This window comes from Anastrepha obliqua, chromosome 4, assembly GCF_027943255.1.
Source record: "Anastrepha obliqua isolate idAnaObli1 chromosome 4, idAnaObli1_1.0, whole genome shotgun sequence".
Taxonomy (NCBI): Eukaryota; Metazoa; Arthropoda; class Insecta; order Diptera; family Tephritidae; genus Anastrepha; species Anastrepha obliqua.
Window position 1 is genome coordinate 118830258 of NC_072895.1, and position 21405 is coordinate 118851662.

Below are 21405 nucleotides of genomic sequence, written 5' to 3' on the forward strand. Positions count from 1 at the left end.
GAACGCCTGCTGCATAGAACTTATCACCAGTTTGCATTGGGAGATCGCATCTTACTCCATTCTCCTCATATTTTTAATCAGCTTCAGCCGAGGCGACAATTTCAATTGCGTCAATTGACGCGCTCACTTTTGTAGCGATCGTTATTGTATTGCCTTTTGCTGCAGTGGGAGTGCTGAAAGATGCTGATTGGCGTATACTACGCTGGTTTTTGTTCTCCAATGCTGATACTGGAGGCATCCTTCCTCTGAAAGCTTATGTTAGTGTGCCCGTTACCATCTGCGAGGCTATCAGCTTTGTCATTTTTGAACGCGGGCTGGTCCGCTTCCAGCTGCATTCAAAGATGCGTTCTTTAGGTTACTCTTTCTGAAGGCTGCTCCTGGATCCACGTTGTCATTTTGGTGCTCTCTGCTTCCTTCTTCTAGTTTCTCCTCGACTTAATTTTTGTGATTTATTCATTATCTATTATTAATTATCTCACACCTGTTTTATGTGGTCTCTTAAACAGCTCCCTATTTTACTGAAGCATATTACCCATTCCTGCATTTATCCACTATATGGTGCAATATGTGCTGTTGTTGTTTCTTTTTTTGTTTTATATAAAATCGTATCGCTTCACATTTAATTGAATTAATAAAGTATCACAAGCATTCCAATGAAATGTTTTATTTATCTGTGTAAAATGTAGTAAAATGCAAATGAATGATAAATACAGACGCGGGGCACCGCAAACATGGCATTGCTACACCCATTTACAAGCGCACGCACACATACACGCTCATGTGCATATCCGAAGCTGGGATTGTGCCACTGACGAAGTGGGCAGCTTTCGTAGTGCTTTGGCAAGTACTCGTACACACATACATACTTACAAGTGCAGGCTGTGGCAACAAGTTTGCTTCACTCACTTGATTATAAACGATTTATTTAGTTCACACACAGATACAAACACACACTCCCATATGTATGAAAAAATAAAAAGAAAATTAAAATTTTGTTAGAAAAATTAGTTTAGTCAATTGCAAATGCAAATTTACACGCGCGCAGTCCACTCGAACCACGTTGCCGCAGCCAGAGAGACGGACAGGCGTACCAACCAAGTGATTGCCATCCGCCAACAGCGGTCATTAGACGATTAGAGAGCAACGGCTTGCCAGCTTTACCAGCCAACGCTGGTGACTTTCATTTATACATCCAATATTTTAGCTTTTGGCCAACAACTGGCGTCGTTGTCGTACGGCAAGTCCATATGCGCGCAGTACACACACAAACGCACACACAACAGTCCTGTTCACTCACCTACTTGTGGCGTCTGACGGCACGACTTCATTTATTTACTCATTCATTCATTTACTATATAACGTGTCCGTCCGTCTATCTGTCCGTCCATATGTATGCATGTGAGTGTGGAATTTATTATAAATCGTTTGAAATTGCAATTGCAAAGTCGTAATGACAACTTGTGGCGTTCAACAGGCGACCAGTGACCAGTGACCAGTGCGGCGGGTGGAGAGGGCGTGCCAATCAGGCGGTGCCCATAAAGCCGCTTGTAGTCGCACTTTAGTAATAAGTAAAAGGTGGAGTACGAGTGTGCAAACCAAACAAATCTTATTTGCCCAGCTCATGAGTTGTTGTAAATATTTGCATGTGCGCACATGCAACCGCTAAAGTCGTTATCTAAGTATGTACTATATGTCTGAGCTTCTACTACATATGCGAGTGCGATATATTTACATAAGCAAGCATGCGTATCTAATGCGAACACACCTCCTCCTTGTTAAGTGACAAAAAATCATTTTTCATTGGAGTTCTGCCGCTGCACAAAAGCTATGAGTCGCACTTTGTTACGTTAATAGTTTTAACAAACGGATGTGAGAAAATGAAAAACATTGGAAATATTTATTTAGTGAATTGGTAGAGTGGTAATGGGAACTTAAAAAGAAATAATAATAATTTATTCGAGAACATTTCATAGGGGAGGCCAAGAATTCGTGTGTGCAAAAGAGCTAAACCGAATCAGTTTGGCGGCTGCGTACTATGGGTCGCCAGAAGGCCCATGGAAGGCTTTGGTATCGAAAAAGAAAATTTTTTCTAATAAAGGACTTTGCTGATATACTAATTATTCTGCTCATCTATAAACATGAGACAAGTTGAGATTTTTGCTTGTCATTTCATTTACTTAGAAAATGCCTACAAGTATCAAATCATTTATGAAATAATAAATAAATAATAAACAGGAGGCCAACACTGCGTGCTGCTACTAACAACAATAGTATCAATATTTTTCCATTAAAGGGTTACATGAGCTTCGTAGCTTATTAATTTCTACAACATCTCAAGAATATTATCATAAATTTTCAAGTCGATCCGAATAATAGTTTCAGAGATACAGCGTTTGGAAGGTGTGCGCTCGAAGCCACTTTTATTGTTACTCAAACCTTAAACGCGTTTTTCTCGAAACCGTGTTTTCAAAGTCGGTTGTCAAATGTTTTCGAAAACTACTCAACCAATCGTCATGAAATTTTACACAGGTTTTCGAGATACAATTTACTCGTCCTTGAACGAAGGATTTTTTTTTCAATTACAACTATTTAAATTTTTACTTTTTTTTCTTTCCTTCGTTCAAGCACCAGTTTATGGTCTTAACTAAAACACTCATTTTTGTTTTTTTCATTTTCAATGATCCTGTCAGGAGTTATGCTGACAACGCGGACGCACTTTTTTTTCGAGGGGTCACGGGAAATGATGTCACAATGGAGGAGTTTTAATTTTTTTTTCTTTTTAATTTCAGAAATTATCAATAAGACAGAAAAAAGTTTGAAATAATTAATTAATAATTTTTTACATAGAAAAAAAATATTGAAAATAGGCCTTTTTTACCCGACGAAACCCATGTAACTCCTTAAAGCGTTTCTTTATGAGAGTCCCAATGCTAAGAGGCACAAGAAATTTCCAAAAAGGGGTAGTCGCCTAAGACAGATAGCACACAATATTACGCAGATTAAAGCGAATAAAAGAGCGAAACTTTGCCGTGACGTAATTTTAGATGAAGTGTGTGAAGAAATTATGAATAAAATGCGAATTGACAACTTAAGTTAGGCTAATGTAAATAGCGAAGAAAACGGAAAAAGAATAAAAAGAAAAAAAATTGTTTTTAAAGAAAAGAGAGTAGCTAATTCTCACTGTTGATGTTTGCTTGCTCGTGAGGGTACTTAAAACCTCATTTGAAATAGTGTTTTTTGGGTGTTTCTTTAAAAGGCTTTTTATCTTTTTTTCAGTATTTTATTTTTTAACCCATCATTAAGGGGGTAGTATGGTTAATTCGGTGTAAAACAAGCATATTTTTCGAAATTTTTTTTGTCGATACAGTTGATTTATTCAAAATTTTAAAATTACTTCATTATAAAGTCATATTTAAAGAATATTGTGTGAAATTTTCATTGATTTTTATGAAGAAATGAGTTGGTGGCAGCGAATCTTCGCGGACGTCTCATAAAAAAGTTTTATTGCGGTGTCCCTCAGAACTCATTACTGGATCAACTAAAATCAAAAAACCAAATTGATTTCATCAGCTAATAAAGTTTCGCAGGTAACAACGTCGAATTTTTTTTTTTTTTTTAATTTTTTAAAGCGCTTTGAAGTCAAAACACCGATTTTTCATAAAAAAAACTTGAAAACTTTGTTGTTTTAAAATATGACAAAATTTAAAAAAAAATTCGTGAATAAAGTAAAGAAACAAAAAAACCAAATTTGAAAAGAATCGGTGCAGTAGATATGAATTTACAGTGGACACCGACCGTAAAAAAGGCAAGTGTGAGAAAAACGCGTTTAAAGATTTTCGGCAGCGTGAAATCCGGTTGGAGAGGTAGATACTTAATCCTTTGTGTCTTTGTCAATTTTACTCTAATGCACTTCAAACTTTCACACAATAATCTTAAGATGTTATAGAATAATGTAAAAAAAAAAAAAAAAAAATGTAAAAAAAAAAAAATACCATACTACCCCCTTAACGAATAAAAGACTGAAATATATAATAAGCTATTATTAAAAAATAATAATATTTGTTTGGCCATACAAAGTTCATTCAAAAAGTTGTCAGCCTTCAAAAAATGGTATTCCAAAAGAAAGTAAATCGCTGGCGACACGAATTCCGGAGCTCACAGGTGTCTGAAATCAAAAAGGCGGAAAGTTTCTTGTTCAGCATGAATGTCGTTATCGTGTGAACTATGAACCTTTAAAAAAAATCGACAAAATGGCGGACATTCCAATATGAAAAACCGTTCTTTGACCCTTTTTTGACTTTAAAGATCCGAAAAAAATATTAAAAAAGTTTTTCTCAAATGAGCGTAATTCACACGATAACGAGATCAATTCCAGGTCATTTAAATTTTATTTCATAAAAATTGGTTCAGTAGAACCGTTTATATCTGTATTGATTTTCCATGTGAAGAGCTTTTTTCTAACAAAAATTACTTTTCCGAAAAAAAGAAATCATATTTACATTTATAGGGTTTTTCAGTAAGAGCGCTTCAACTTTTGAACTTTTTTGAATAAAATATTATACAAACGGTTTGACTTTTTTAAATAATTTTTTTTTATTATCGAGTTTGAACATATATAATACATTTAAGTATGAAACTCGATTTCTTTTGCATGACCACCGCGTGCACGTTTTACGAAGTCCAATCGTTGAACCCAATTTTCGACCACTCTTTTGCATAAATCGGCCGAAATTCCAGCAATTTCGCGTTCAATATTGGCTCTGAGCTCACAAATCGTCGCCGGCTTGTTACTGTAGACCAATAACTTCACATAACCCCAAAACGGGACGGCTTGTTAAATGGACCGTAAAATGGCCGTAATGCTCTTATTATTATTATTATTTTATTTTCATAAAAGATTTGCACGATTTGCAATCGTTGATCAAGTGTGTAGCGTTCCATGATGAAATGTATACTAATGAAGTTTACAAATGACAAGCGAAAAATAAAAAATATTGCGTCGTTCGCCCTTCCTATCGGAAAAAAGTTGATGCGCACCTTTTGAATAACCCTATATATGTATGTACACTGCATTAAATAACTATGAAACTAAGACTGGTTGACGAGTTTTGGCAATTTTATTATTTATTTTTTAATTGTAATTTAAATGTAAAAAAAAGCTATATAAATACAAGAAGAAAAAGTTTGTACAAATTAAAAAAAGCGTCAATAAATTTCCGTCAAAATTTTACACTTTTCATTCAGAATTTCTAGAAATAATCTGGGTATGATAATTCTCTTTTAAGCTCTTCCATGTGAAGTTATGATGCTCGGATTTTCTGAAAAATGGTTTATGGGTCGAAGTATACTGAATACTGAAAATGTTTAAAATAATTTAAAAATTTAAAAAATATTTAAAAATTTAAAAAAATATTTAAAAATTTAAAAAAATATTTAAAAGTTTTAAAGAGTTCTTATATATATATATATAGGTTTATTCAATAGTGAATTTCTAGAAATAATCTGGGTATGATAATTCTCTTTTAAGCTCTTCCATGTGAAGTTATGATGCTCGGAGTTTCTGAAAAATGGTTTATGGGTCGAAGTATACTGAATACTGAAAATGTTTAAAATAATTTAAAAATTTAAAAAATATTTAAAAATTTAAAAAAATATTTAAAAATTTAAAAAAATATTTAAAAGTTTTAAAGAGTTCTTATATATATATATATAGGTTTATTCAATAGTGAAAATTTTGATATGGGGTTTTATTAAGTCAAGTAACCTCAGTTACTTTTAATATTTGTATAGAATAAAATAAAAAAATTTTAGCGTAAAATATGTATATTTAAAAAAAATTTTTTTTGTCCTATGTGAAAAGCAACTCATTTAAGATTTTTTCTTACTATCCCATGAATAACTGAGACTGAGCTCAGTAATCCCTGAACACTTCATTGTAGTATTCCATTAGTTTTTCGATTTATATTCAAATATTTAAAGCGAACCAATGAAAAATGTCTCATTTCCTGCAAAGCCAATCCAAACTTGCATTCTATGCTGGCACCACCTCCACATTGACTAGTCGTATTAGTCAGATGTCTCTCACTCTCTAGGAGAGACTCGCTAATGCAGTCAAACGAATCAGCACAGCACGAACTTCTTGCTCCCCTCTCTTTTTGCTATATATCATACACTCGCAGTACGATTGTCTACTCTAAAAAAAAGGGATAGACTCAGAGATAGAGGGCTGCTCTGAAGTAAATGGTGGTTAAGTTTCAATGGCCGGTGTCGATTTTGAATAAGTACAATTTTTCAAAAAATTGTTGTCATTTCTCTTTATTATGATAATATTGGTGTGACTCAATTACGTGTGGAACAAAATATTGGCCAAATGATCGCCGAGGACTCGGCGGCACAGCTCCAAAGACCATAGTTCATATTTTCATAATCAGCAAAATCGATCTATAATAGCTCGAATTACCTTACACCTATATGTATATTTATTTACACTCTTACATATTTTTTTCAGTGGTTTCTAGGTGAAACATAGAGCCTCTCTATACACTGTGTTAAAAAAAAACTAGAGGGCAGCATCTTGTTAACAAGTGCTGACAATTTATTTCTCCCACATTTAATATGAATAATATTTTTATGAAAATATAGTTAATTTTACTAAACCACAAAAACAAATTTGACACTCACCAATCAGAGCTTCTATAAGAAATTCGGGTATGCAGTTTTAAATTTTTTGAATTTTAGTAAAATAAAAATCAAGCTTCAAGTAGCTAAACAATTACGTTGATTTTCGAATATTTTTACATATTTTTTTCATATATGTAAGCTAGAATTTTTTCACCACTCACAACTCCACTATCTCTCTTTGAGACATCTTTTTAATCTCATGGCGTATCTGAGTGCTAAGACTCTCCCATCTCTCTTACTCGCATTAGTTTCGGTGAAACTGCTTCCAAAAATTAATTTTATTAAATTTTCTTCATTTTTCACTGAGCCACAATTGAGAATTCCCAATAATTTAAATTCACTTACCTTAGTACTTCCTAACCAACACACACTAATACTAGCATTTCCAATCTCATTTTCTCTTTGCATTTGCACAATTGCCAAATGGATAATTTATATTGATCGTCATACCTGTGGGAGTGATGCTTTATCATTTGTCAAGTATGGAAATTTTCAAGTGACAAATATTAGTTTGTTGTTTTTTTTTTGTGTTCAACTGAGAGTAGGAGAAATTGTGAAGCAGAGAGAAGGTGAGCTAGTAGAGCGTTAGCATTAAATTGCATTAACGACATACTTACAAACTTACATGCACATATAGAGATTTCCAATAGTTGTTAATCTATGAAAGAAAGACAAAAATATGTAAATATTCGAAAGTTGTGTGGAGGAGTGCCAGTGAGAGGGATCTAAATGTAACGTTATTTATGTAAGTTTCGTGTATTTATTTTGCTTATTTCTTGTTGCATTCGTTAGTGTTGCCAACTTATTCTATGAGAGTACTGCAAGCGGTTTTTGTAATATACAGTAGACCGGAGTGAAATACGTAAATTTTTTCAAATCATATCGTAATAGCAGGGAAAAGTTGCTACATATCAATACAAATTTAGGAAAAAAAAGAAATTTCAAATCGGTTAATATCTTCCGTTCGCGCATTGCATTTAAAATTTACAAATTTTATCCCAAATCTAGCTGATTTACGAAAACTTGTAGAAGTTGTAAATGATTAAAGATCGAGCTCCCTTTTTATACATAGCACTTTCAGCATTGAGTAGTAGATTTTTAATTCACTAATCTATCCATTTCTGTGGTTCTGAGCGATTAACTTTTACCAATTTTACACCAAATCTACTAAGGAAGCCTATGCCAAATGAGGCTTGCGTGAAAGCGGCTTACGGCTACTACAACACGTCTGTGCTTTAGATCGTCTTCCACTTGGTTACTTGTATTCCATCGTCTTTCTTTTCATTTTGCTTTTGATTCTGGCATATCGATAAACGAAGTGCACGGAAGAGCTAGTACTCTCTGGTCATTACCAGTTCTGCTTTCACTCTTGTCGAACAGCGCTGTTTGGTCAAAAAAAATTCTATTCGATGTTCTTTTGAATTACATAGTTTACACAATTACTTAACATTAAATCTCTTGAAACATTTTATTCATGTCTCTTACTCGTAAGGACATACACTGCCCATTTTTTGGTGCACCTAAACCACTGCTGTCATCGGTCCTTCCCACTAATACCGACATTATACAATGTTGGCAAGAAGTGAGGTACAAAATGTCAGTAGAACCTTCTGCTGCCAGTTCTGGTCAGAAGTTAAGCTTCACAGTTATAGCAGATACTGTAGCTCATCAGACTGAGTCCCTTTATTCCAAGGCTTCGATTCCAATAGTTTCCCACACAAGAGTTGTACAAAAGATTAAACATCTACATGATCGATACTACACTCTTCGTAAATCTTATTCAAGGGACAAAGACACACCTGAGAAACAAAAGAAGTACAATGATTTTATTGAACAATCTTCAAGTACATTATTTGACATTTCGTCCTGCAAGTGCGAGATGACACTCAATTGCTTTTGTCAAAGAAGCTTTGACAAGTGTATTTGTCCCAGGCCGGTAACTATCAACTGCACATGCCCTAAAGATAGAAAGATACCGCCATTAGAAATCAAATTTCTATATGCTCAAAGATATCTCGGACAAGGAAAGATTGGGACAGTAGATACCAAAGAAACTCAAAAGCTTACATTAAAATTGCAGAGAAAAGCTCGTCACTTAAGTCAGACCAACTTACCTGGACCTTCTTGTAGTAGTATTGATTCTGAAACAGAGATAACTCCTGAAGTTGACAATGATAAGAATGATCCCGATTTTCAGACCCCACGCTCTATTTCCTCTCAGTCAGCAAGTTCAAAAAATGCACAGATGCGCTTATCACTTCCAGCAACGGCCTTAACAAGTGATCGTTTTGGAGTATCTGATAGAGCAGCAGCAGCTATTGTGTCTAGTGCATTTAAAGACGTTGGTCTTATAACGGACAAAGATATATTACTTCTTTTGTTGTTGATCGAAGCAAAATGAGAAGAGAAAAAGAAAAATGTAGACTAAAACTTATCGAAGCGGGGAATGCAATAGAGCAATTAAACGATCCGATGTATGTGTATTTTGATGGCAGGATGGATGACACTTTAGTTTTAGTTGAAAAAGGAAACAAACGTTATCAATCTATAAAAAAAGAAGAGCACATTTCAGTAATAGCAGAACCAGGCTCAAAGTACCTTTGTCATTTAGTACCTACTTCAAAAAGTGGAAAGGACACAGCATACAGCATTGTAAATTATTTTGAAGAAAATGGTATAAATCAATCTAATGTTGTAGTGATTGGATGTGATGGTACGTCAACAAATACTGGGTGGAAGAATGGTGCAATAAAATTCATTGAAACGCGTTTAAAAAGACCAGTACAATGGGCTATCTGTCTCCTCCATTTTAATGAATTACCTCTGAGGCATCTAGTTGAAATACTTGATGGTAAAACAACAGGTCCTCAGTCTTTCAGTGGGCTTCTTGGCAAACAGCTGGCTAAATGTGAATCTTTGTCCATCGTTGCTTTTCAGAGGATCGAATGCTCTCTTCCACGAACGCTTGACGCAATAAGCTTAAGTAAAGATCAGAAATACTTACATGACATTGCCATTGCTATTGATGCTGGTTTTTGCTCCCCAGATCTAGCAAATCGAGATCCGGCACCAATATCACACTCTCGTTGGTTGACAATTGCAAACAGGTTCCTACGATTATACATTTCTTTGCAGGAGCCATCTAAAAATCTCATTCAAATTGTAAAATACATTTTGACTGTATACGCACCTCTATGGTTCGAAATCAAAACAAATTCGTCAATAGTTGACGGACCTAAACATATTTTAGAATGTATTAAAAAATGTAGAATCTTATCTTCAGAAGTCCAGGCAGTAGTTCATAAGGTTATTCAAACAAATTCCTTTTTTGCCCATCTAGAAAACATTCTTCTCTCGATGGTGGTAGATGACAGAGAGCATGTCCGCGATCTTGGATTGAGGCGAGTTCTTAAAATAAAAGAAATCCCTTCAAAAGACAAAAATATTAGAAACTTTTTGGTTCCTAAACTGAACTTTGAAGCAAATGAATATTTTGAATTAATTAATTGGTCTGAAATGAAACTTACCTGCCCCCCAATTTTAGACAGCCTTTCTTCTGAAGATATCTTGCAATTAATTTCTGATAAAGAAAAACCTAAATTAACCATAGATTTAACAAATATTCCATGCCATACGCAAGCTGTGGAGCGTTGCGTAAAACTAGTAACTCAAGCGCCCTCAAAAGTGTATGGGAACGAGAGGCGTGATGGGTTTATAAGAACAGCACTCACTTCTCGTACAGTTATGCCTCAATTTGACACTAAAGCAGACTTTGCCACTCCCGAATAAATAATTTTTCATCTTTGGTTGGTTGGTTTGGAAGGGAGTGGGTGGAACTCGTAGTACAGTCACCTTCACGCGGTGAGTTCTGAGTCGTCCAAAAAGGGCGGGCCAAGAGCTGTACAAAACTTCTTTAAGATAGTGTGGTCAGTGGGCGCGCTAAGAGGGGAATAATTTATTCTACTTATATACTCAAGAAGACTTATACAAAAATTAAAATAGAGAAACTAACCACCCGCAATTACGTAAATTTATACAAAAAATGACATTTTCCACTTCTTTTCAGGGGCTGTAGGGGCTTTGATAGAACGGTAGACGTTTTTCTTTTCAAACTATACCTGATGTTGTAATAGTCTACACAAAATGAACTTTATCTAACATCATTTCCACCTCTTACAATTTTTCGAATATTTGTTCAATTTATTATAAAATTTGTAAATTTTAAATGCAATGCGCGAACGGAAGATATTAACCGATTTGAAATTTCTTTTTTTTCCTGAATTTGTATTGATATGTAGCAACTTTTCCCTGCTATTACGATATGATTTGAAAAAATTTACGTATTTCACTCCGGTCTAATATACAGGTGCATCTTAATCTGGTCAATGGAATTTTTGACAAGTGTCAGTGGATTTGAAAAATTATGTTTATTTATTAAGTTTACACTGCACTATAGGTCAAATGACTACTTTTTCTGTGCAAAATTAATTACAGCTAGAAAATCATGATATTCAAACCACAACTAGTCAGCAATTCTCTAGTAAGAATAAATCTTAAAAAAAAAAATGGAATTTAACCCATTAACATTAATATCTCTTATCACAAGACACTGCCTTTTGGGCACTCACGCACGCCGGCTCGGGGTTCCTCAAAACGACCTGTGCAGATACTGCGAGGACGAAGATGAGGAAGTATCGAGCAGGCATTTGTTGTGCAGTTGTCCCGGCCTAGCCAGAAGTCGACTCGCTCTTCTAGGCTCTCTCTCTCTCTGACAATCTTTCAGTACTCTCGGACCTGAAAATCGAATCTCTGATTAAATTCTCGAAACGAATTAAAATCTTGGACCAAAATCTATAAAAAAAAATCTCGGTTAGGTGGGGAAATCATATAATATAATGAGCCCTAGGGCAACACAACGGACCCATTTGTTACTACACCCTGAGATCGGCATTTGAATTTAGTGGCTGTATTTTTAGAATAGTGTGGATAAATGTCACAGTTTCTTAACTTATTTTCGTAGCGTATTGCGGTGTGTTGCTCTTTTGAACACATTTTTTTGAAGAAGCAAAGCTAAAGCCTTATCTGCAGAAAGTTGAATTGGCGATCTGGTAGCTTGAATACACATCTTCCGCATTTGTAATGGCCTTGTTGGGCTTTCCATACTTTCTTTCAGATTGCAAATCGGTATCCCTTTACTTACGAGCCGATTTTGCTGCTACACGAACAAGAATATTAGAGTCAGCTTTCTCAGTTAAAAGGCCTGCGGCTTCTTTTCTTGCTGAATTATGATATTTCGCTGAATGTTTTTGACGCGATAACGTCTTATAATTCGATTTAGCTGGCTGCACGCACGAAAAAATGTGTCGCTACCTTGCTCATTAGTGTTACCTTGCTCATTTGTCGTTACCTTGCTCATTTGTCGTTACCTTTCTCATTGCCGTTACCTTGAAGGAACTGCAAGCGAAAGCGCGGAACGAACGACAAAGCAAACGAACGGCAACGTTCGATATCTTTCTCTCTCCTACTTAAGTGAGCGTATATATGTATGTATATGCGCATATGTGTATATATAAATTCTCGTATTTGTATTTGCATATACCTTCTTATTGATTATTATTAATTTGATGTACTTGAAGAATTTAAAATAAAACCAAGTTTGTTAATAATACTTGTTGTTTTAATGTTATTATTATTAATTTTTTTATTATATATGAAGGAAAAAATGTATGGTAATATTTACCACATACCTTATAAGATATGTTGTACCTATACTATTATATATACATATATAAACATGCATATACAATTTCGCGCAATTTTCAAAAAGAACAAATCTATATGTAAAGATGCATACAAGTCATATGGACATATCAAATATACGAATCTATTCCGTACGCAAGCAAATGTAAGCTAATGCGCTTGAACTGCAAGCGAGAGCGAGGAACGAACGACAAAGAGCACAATCGGCCCCCGCGTTCGGCAACGTTCGACATCTGGCTCTGTCCTACTTGAGTGAGCATATACATATATGTACGTATATGTATTATATGCGCATTTGTATATAAATTCACATACTTGTATTTGCATATGCCTTCTTCCTGTGTACATGGTAATGAACCATTTCTCTGTTGAGAATAGGACGATGTCTTGAAAAAGGCAAATCGATGATGGTGCCTCTTAGTGTTGTTGACTTATTAACGTCTGATGCACAATCGAAATTGAAGATATCTTTCATGAACTTGATAAATGTTTCGTCATTTTTCACGTTTGAGTAAATGTAACTTGACCTATTCCATTGCAATTCCATTTACCTCCTCCTCTATATCCATACAAAATGTCTATCAAACAAATAAAATTAAAATTTTGTATTGAAAATTGCAACCATTGCATCAATATTTTCTTATGACGTTGTCACGTTAAACTATCGTCAGTAAACCGACTTTACAGACAACCTCCTTTTTGGGAATGCTATTTACCACTAACTTTAACTACGAATTTAGCCACACATGATTTTGGTCCTTGAAGACGTTTTCTGTGATATTTTTTCTACTTTTGCGTTAATTTTACAGCAAAAAAATGTATTTTTTGCATTTCATTTCATCAGAAATATTCATGTCTTTAATTATTCAAAGAATATGATTAAAAACGGCATGCAATTTTTCTTTTTGTGAACGTTCTTTTCGCCATATTTTAAATATGTATATCGTTTTTTTTATACCGAGGATGCCTAAAGAAAAGTGGAATAACTCTTAAAACGCAAAAAATTGCAATTTGAAATAGATTGTCAGTAACTCATTAAATAGCATTCCATCTATTTTTTCTAATGTGAAAGAGGTCAAATGGGGTCAAAATTTTATAGGGCTTCCAAAAAGTCAATCTGGAAGATAACTTGTATCACTTCAAGGTTATGTAGGCTAATAAGTTATTTAGAAATATAGCAACATAAATATAAAGCATTTTAATTAAATACATGGATATACATATATATATTAACATGTCTCTTTATTTTCCATTTTACACTTATGAATTATTTTCAACATAATTCGAGCAACACGGACTGATGAACTCGCAAACAAATTGATATGAAACATTACTTCGATTGACTTTGACGCGTGCCTGTGTAACGGTGGTTTTTATTAAGTGAAAATAAAGTCTACGCACCTTTGTTTTGAAGTATTTCTAATTACAAAACAACAACAACAAAAGCAAAACGGCACTTTCATTCTTATCACATTTGCACAGCAAAAACGGTCATTTGACCTAATGTGCACTGTTATGATTTATATCAACAACAATCGCAATTAAGTAGCAGCCGTTTATTGCAGGAGAACTTTTTTTTTGTTTGTGCATTTTCCAACACTTTTGCCTGCATCTTGCGCCATATCGCTACACTTTTGGCATGCTTGTTCATTTTTCTAAAATATAGTAATTAAATTAAACCTCTCAATGTGGCTTTCAAATGTTTTTAACAGGGTTGCCAACTCAATTTAAATTTTTCTTTAATGAAATATTTAAAAAGTGAAATTGCATTATTCCGATACGTACGTCTATGTGTATGTAACAAATTAGGTTTGTTAGGCATCCTTTATCTGCAGAGGTGCTAGCTCTAAGAATATCCGTATGCACTTATTCTAAATTATTTGTTTTAGTAAATAAAAATTATAGTAAAATTAAACAAAGTACAGAAATCAGACAATCTGATATAAATTTAATGCAGCTATTTTTTAATAGGGTTTACAGTTAGATTTCTTCATTTTCATTAACTATTAAAACTTGGTTGAATAGGACTGCCAACTAATTTTTATTTCACCATTTTTCATTTAATTAACTATAAAATTAAAAAAACAGTCTTTATGGATTTTAGAGTAAGGTTGCCAACTAATTTTTGGTTTAGATTTTTCATTTTCCCTAACTACTAAAAATTAAAAGAAAAACTTAAGAAAACCGTCCTTACGGACTTTTGAGTAGGACTGCCAACTAATTTTTAATTAAGATTTTTTAATTTTCATGAACTATTAATAATTAAAAAAATAAAAAGAAAAACAGCTCTCACAGTTTGTTGAATAGAGTTGCAACCAGATAAAATGTTTCATTTTGACTAACTATTAGAAATAAAAAAGCAGTTCTGAAAGATTGAACAGCGTTGCCAATAATTTTTAATTCAGAATTTTTTATTTGAATTGGCGGTGTTTTGAACAGGGTGGGCAACTAATTTTTAGTTAAAGAAAAGCAGTCTCGACGGAATTTTTCTAAATATACATTTTTTAAAGCGTTAATAAAATATTATATGGTATTATTTCCATTTTTCTTGATGCTGAATCTTTCAGCAACTTTTCTATCAATTTCAACGAATACTTTAAATTAATTATTGGTACACAAAAAGAAACAAAATGAAGTTATCACATTCCCACGGCAAGCTCGATATCTCAGTCGCCCAGCTACTTTCCTTCAAACGCCAAAACTCAAAATTCCAAACAAATATGGCATTCTGTCTCACAATTGCAGCACACCTAGAACCCCACAAAATTCAGCTTAAAGCCACTTACTTCCAATCTCGCTCTTTAAGTTGCTTCCTACTCGGATATTCTCGTGCACGTTTTGTAAAATCTGCATTGTTAGTTGCGTGCAAAATATTGCTGCAACACCCACATAACCACAAGAGCACACACACACATAAATACGAGCATATTTTCACACGCGCTCTCAAACACATTCTCAAATAGCATCCTTGTACGCAAATCCATAGTGGGATAATGAAGCTAACTACTCAAGATGGATGATGTTGTCATGATGATGGCCTCATTGTTGCTGCTGCACCTTGCCATTCTGCTATTTCGCTTTCTGCTACTTCTTCTGCTGCTTCTTCTTGCACATAATACTTCTTATTGTTTCCCATTGCTGCCAGTCTGCACGTTCGCCAACGCTTTGCTGGACGTGCTGTGCGTTCTTTGCTTTTGGTCCGATAACTTTGCATGCTAAGCAGCCGACAGTCGGTTAACGAGAAATGTGTGGCATAGGGATGTGCGTGGCATAAAACTGATCTACATTTGCCTTAACAGTAATCTCTTTCAGTGCATGCAAATCGCTATGTCTACACACTTACATGCGTATATATACGACGCTCCTGGGTGCTCGTTTGTATGCGTGCGTTTGCATGATTGACGCTTTGACACAATGGGTTGACAATAACGAGCAAAACAAAAGCTAAAACCGATAACGATTGGACAGTAGATGCTACAGTTTGTTTATGTGTATGCAAATATATTTGTAGGTATGTCATGACAGTCAGGACTAAGTCGCAGCAGACCATGTGAACTCTTTTACAAGCACAACATCTGGTTTGCTCTTAAATGCTTATTTCCGAGCTTTTCAGCGCTTCACTGCTTTCACTTATCCCTATCAGCTGATGCTTCATTCATTCTGCTTTTCATTATGTGACTGCTTTCGTCTTATCGCCATTTTGGATTTTTGTTTTTTATAGTTTTCCCACTCGGTAGTTGGGCTAACAATCGCATTCAGTCTCATTTTCTCTAAAAATTGCACTTTGCAAGCAAACACTATGCATTCTCACTTCTTGCTCACACACTGCTCTCCCACTACATCTACAACAAATATTCTTCTTCTTCTTCTCTATTACTTTCTCCACCCCAAATGTTGGTTGGCTATTTTATCATTGTGTCTGTGGGCTAATGAAAATGAAATTTGGCGAAACTATGTCACCAAGGCTTGCGCTCATTTTTGTTGTTTAAAGCACCGCGCTTATCTTTGTTGTTGCTTCTTTTTGTAGAGCTCCACTTTTCGCATCGATTTTCTTGCCATCTACATACGAAAGTTTGCGAGTTTGGGTATCCATTCCATAAATTTGTTTTGTCGTCTAGTTGACTGCTTGTTAATTTCGTAATGGACTTGGTAAATGTTTGTATGGATGTATGTAGATATGACATATATAAGTATGTTAGTGTGTATGTTTGCGTGTTGTGACATGGCGCTCATCTAATGAAAAATGTTTACTGTAGTTTCTGTGCAAGTTATAAAACCCAAAGCTGTATTAGAAGAGCTTTTTAGTGAAAGCTGCCTTGCAATGGATTTTTATTCATGCAGTGACTAAAAGATTCTATATACGGGGACATCATTTTTAGATCCTCTAAATCAGGCGGCCAACATAGACAAGTGGGGTTAAGCGTGACGGCCACTCTGTTGGTCCGGATTCGAAGCGCATTGTGGGCATGAAATACCCATGTTTTTTGCTTTTTTTTTAGTTTTTTGCATAAACAAAATTGTTTATCCACAAAAAGAGAAGGTTATATCCTTACTAAAATGACGGGATCGTTGGGAAAACTCACCCATCGAACGATGGGTAAATCGAAGCTATGGGGAGTTTAACTTCCAGCTAACATCATTCCGACAGTTCATGATTGCTACCAGAAATCCTACATCGCTTTAAAATACACGAATCGCTTTATGTGCAATATTCCATGAAGAGGAAGATGCAAGGCATACATTTTTGAACGCCCACAATTTGCGATTAGCAGACGTGATTTAGCTACACTATCAGAAGGTCCGATGAAATAAAAAAATATAGTCAGCATCCTGATGGCATCAAAGTATGCGTGGGATAAGATTTCATCACCAATCAGCGAGCAAGTTGGATTTCGCTTTAATTCATATCGGATTAAAGCACGCAGATGTCGATGAGGTCAGCGGCAGCTAGGCAGAGGATACTTGACGAAGAAACGGACTTTTAGGTTGACGTGCAACAACTATGGTGGGAGGCGGTGGACAAGCCCAACTGCGACACCTGCCTTCGGAAATAAACAAAACTGAGGGAGGACTAAAGTAGAGGTTTTCCAATAACAGGTGTTATTTTGAATTGAATTGCGATAACGAGAGATGATTCACAATTTTTTATGGCCGGAATTGGGTGGTATTGATCTGGACAACGTTTATTTTCAATAAGACGTCGCTACGTGCCACACAAGCAACGAAACCATTGATCTTTTACGGGAAAAGTTTCCGGACCGTGTTATCTCTCGAAGAGGTGATCACAATTGGCCACCGAAATCTTGTGATTTAACACCTTGTGATTTTTTTCTTTGGGGCCACGTGAAAAAGAAGGTCTACGGCAACAGCCCAGGGTCGATTCAAGACCTCAAAGATGCAATTCATGAGGCTATCGAGGACAAAGGGCAGCCACTTTGCAATTCGGTTATGGAAAATTTCATGAAAAGGATATTGTCCTGTAAGCGTGATCGTGGTGGTCATTCGCCTGTTGTTATTTTCCACTATTAACGTCATACCTTCCACTTTAAAATGAAATAAACATCCGATCATTTATATTAAAAAATAGCATTTTTGCTCTTGAATATCAAAATAACACCTCTCATTGGAAAACCCTTTATATGCCACTTTTGATGGACTGCATGTCAAGAGCAACTTCATACATCTAAATATTCAACCGCCTCCCGACGATTTAATTAACGGTAATACCGACAGGGATCGGTACATTGATGGAAAGAGGTTTGTTTCGGGTTCAAGTGCCACACGGACGGGATACAGGCTTTCACTGCTTCTTCCTTGTAAAAAAATAGTCAATTTTTATGTACCTTAGGAGGGGTAAATTTTTTCACACTCGGACTCTTCTTAAAATTCTAAGATAAAAGTCAAGAAGTCCAAATTTCAAGCGCTTTCACCAACTTTTTCAAACATTTTTTTGTTTAGCTGCCAGCTTTAGAATGACAAATTTAAGCAAAAGTGTAGAGCAAAACCAAGACTTCCTATTGAAATATCAACAAATAGATTTTCAGAGTCAATGCAATGTACGAGTAGGTATTTCTTACTCTTTCCCTATAATACTTCACCCCCATGACTTCGATTCAATGATTTCACTTTCGCATACTAAAAAATTTCGATTTGCAATACTTTGCATTTTCAGTAAATTTTTTTCTTTAGTCAACGCCAAAAACTAGACTAAGCATTTTTTTATTAATTGCGTCCAGGTGTAGCAACATTTAGTGGTGTGCGCATGTATTTCGTCCTGTTCCCAAAAAAATCGTTCAAAGCGCAAAATGCAATGTATCCATCCTTTATTTGTTAGCCTGAATTGTTGTCGTTGTTATTGCTTTTCTGTCGTCATCACTGTTTCTTTTTCCCTATGCGTGCCGTATCGATCTGTTACGGCCGGCTGCGGAGTTGACCAACTAAAGTCCTTTGAGAGCAAACGCACGCATGTGTGCGTTGGTGGTGTATGCAGAAGAAATGCTTGCATTCTTCAATTGCCAAGCTACCAACACTGCCACCGACCACCGACGACATTTCTCTATTGTTTTGAGAGCCTGCCATTAAAAGGATGCTTAGCCGAGCAATTTCGAATGTGTGCTGTGCATGTCTGGCATTGTCTCTTTTCCGTTAATTTGGCATGCATCTGTGCTTTTGAATGCTACGTCGATTTTCACGATTTCCTCAATCATTTCCCATGCATTCGGTACCCCACAAAAGGCAGGCAGAGCAAGAAGCAAAAAAAAACTCTATAAATAAAATGAAAAGGAGAACGCGAAAGAGATTGAGCATGATAATGAAAAAATAAAAAAAACTATCGAATCGAGTCCCCAAATGACAAAAGTGTGTCACTGGAGAATCAGCGGTATTCAACGTCAAATGGCTATTGATTTGCTTAATTGTTGTGCTTTAGCCATGCTGCAGCGCTCCATCAACTGGCGATTGTCTCCAGCGCGCGACTAATCAGATTCGAAACACCTACATAGCCAGCAGCCATAAATAACTGTGTATCGCTATTTTATCAGAATTTTCATTTTATTCATTCCACAGAATGAAGTAAATTCTTTTTTTTTTTTTGGTTGATTTTCAAAGTGGCCGTTCTAGCCACTTTTATTATTTTAGCATTGATTACCTGCACGGCATTTTAAGTTTGTTGATTTATTTTGCTTTGGCTTTATTCATTTACTTACCCATTGCAGTTGTTGTCTTCGCTGCTGAATATAGGCAGCTGCGCGCATTAAAATCATTCGAGTTGCATTTCTTTGTTCAATTGGCCCATAAACAGCTATTAACCCCATTTACCTGAATTAACTACTAGCAACAACAAGTCAATCCATCACTAATACTAAATATTTCGAGTTTGTGACAAGCGTTGAGAAAAAAGGAGCAAAACAAAAACCCCAAATAGTGGTAAAGGAAAAAAGAACTGTATGGGAGGCTAGCAAGTTTAAAAGTGATTTTCAAGCTGCTGGAATATGGGCCGACTTCTAGCTGATGTTTTTGTAGTGTTTATTATAAATTCATACCTCTCGATTTCCTCTCATATACACCCAGTTGCAATATTATAAGAAATCACTTTTTTTTATTTAGTTTTGCTACAACAAAAGTCACATAACCCAAATTTTTCAAAATTTAATCAAAGCCTCCAATCTCTTAACTAGAATTTCTAGAATTTTTCCGGGCACAGCTTTAAAGTTCATAAAATTATAGTCTTACAAAGTGCAAGTTTAAAGTGACTGAAAATTACCGTTGATTTTTCACACTTTTTTTCGCTGAGGTGTGACGCATTTTCTTTCATACAAAGTTCATACTCGAATTTTTTTATAAGGATGAAAAAACCTATAATTTCGAACATTTTGGTGTGTATTTGTCTGTATCTATCTCAAGTCCTATTATGTGAACAAAACTATAATGATGTTGGGCTGAAGACAAAAAAAAAAAATATAAATTAAAAACAAAATTAAATTATAATGTGATAGGAATTACAACAGAAATATACGATACAGCGGCGGTCGCATCAGACACACCGAGGCCGCCCGGAGGAAGCTGAACCAAGTCATGTTAAGGAGCTAAATATGATTTCAGGACCATCGCCTGGAACTCGCTAAAGACGAGCTCATATGCCACTCGAGATCAGTATGCAAATAGGCGACACGTCCTTAGTGACTTCAAATACCTAGGCATTCCCCTGGATTGCAGACTTACGTTCTGGGCCCAGATCCGACACGCAGTTACCAAAGCAGCAAAGGTCACGGGAATGCTAAGCAGACTAATGGCAAACATCAGTGGACTAACACAGAGCAAAAGAAGGCTGACCATGGTGACCACAAACTTAATGCTCCTGTACGGCAGCGAAGTATGAGGAGATGCGCTAAACTGCAAAACTAAGCGCAAAGCACTGAAGGCTGTACGACGAACAGCGGCAATCAGACTTGTTTCAGCCTACCGCACTGTCTCAGACGTAGCAGTGTTTATGATCAGCGGGGAGATACCTGCCGACCTCATGGCCCGGAAACAAATAGATGCTTGGGATTCCAAGAAAAACCACACCAAGACAAGCGCCGCGGAACGGAGATGTCAAACCATGTTGCGGTGGCAAAGCCGGTGGGGCCCTGAATCGAGTGGCAGATAAACGGCGAAACTCATTGCAACAATAGGCAAATAGGCTGAAAGAAACTTCAAGAAAGTGAACCATTTCATGACTCAATTCTTCGCGGACCACGGCTACTTCCGGAAATACCTAAACCGCATGGGTAAAGTAAGCGACCCCCGGCGAAGCACCGAGCGATTACGCCGAACACACATTCTTAATTGCAACAGATGGCTCGTGGAAAGAGATGCTCTGAGGGAGCAGATTGGCGACATCGCAGCGACCATTGTGATTGGCAAAATGCTTTGAACATGGAGGCAGCTGGAATGCGGTTACAACATACATTGAAGACGTATTGC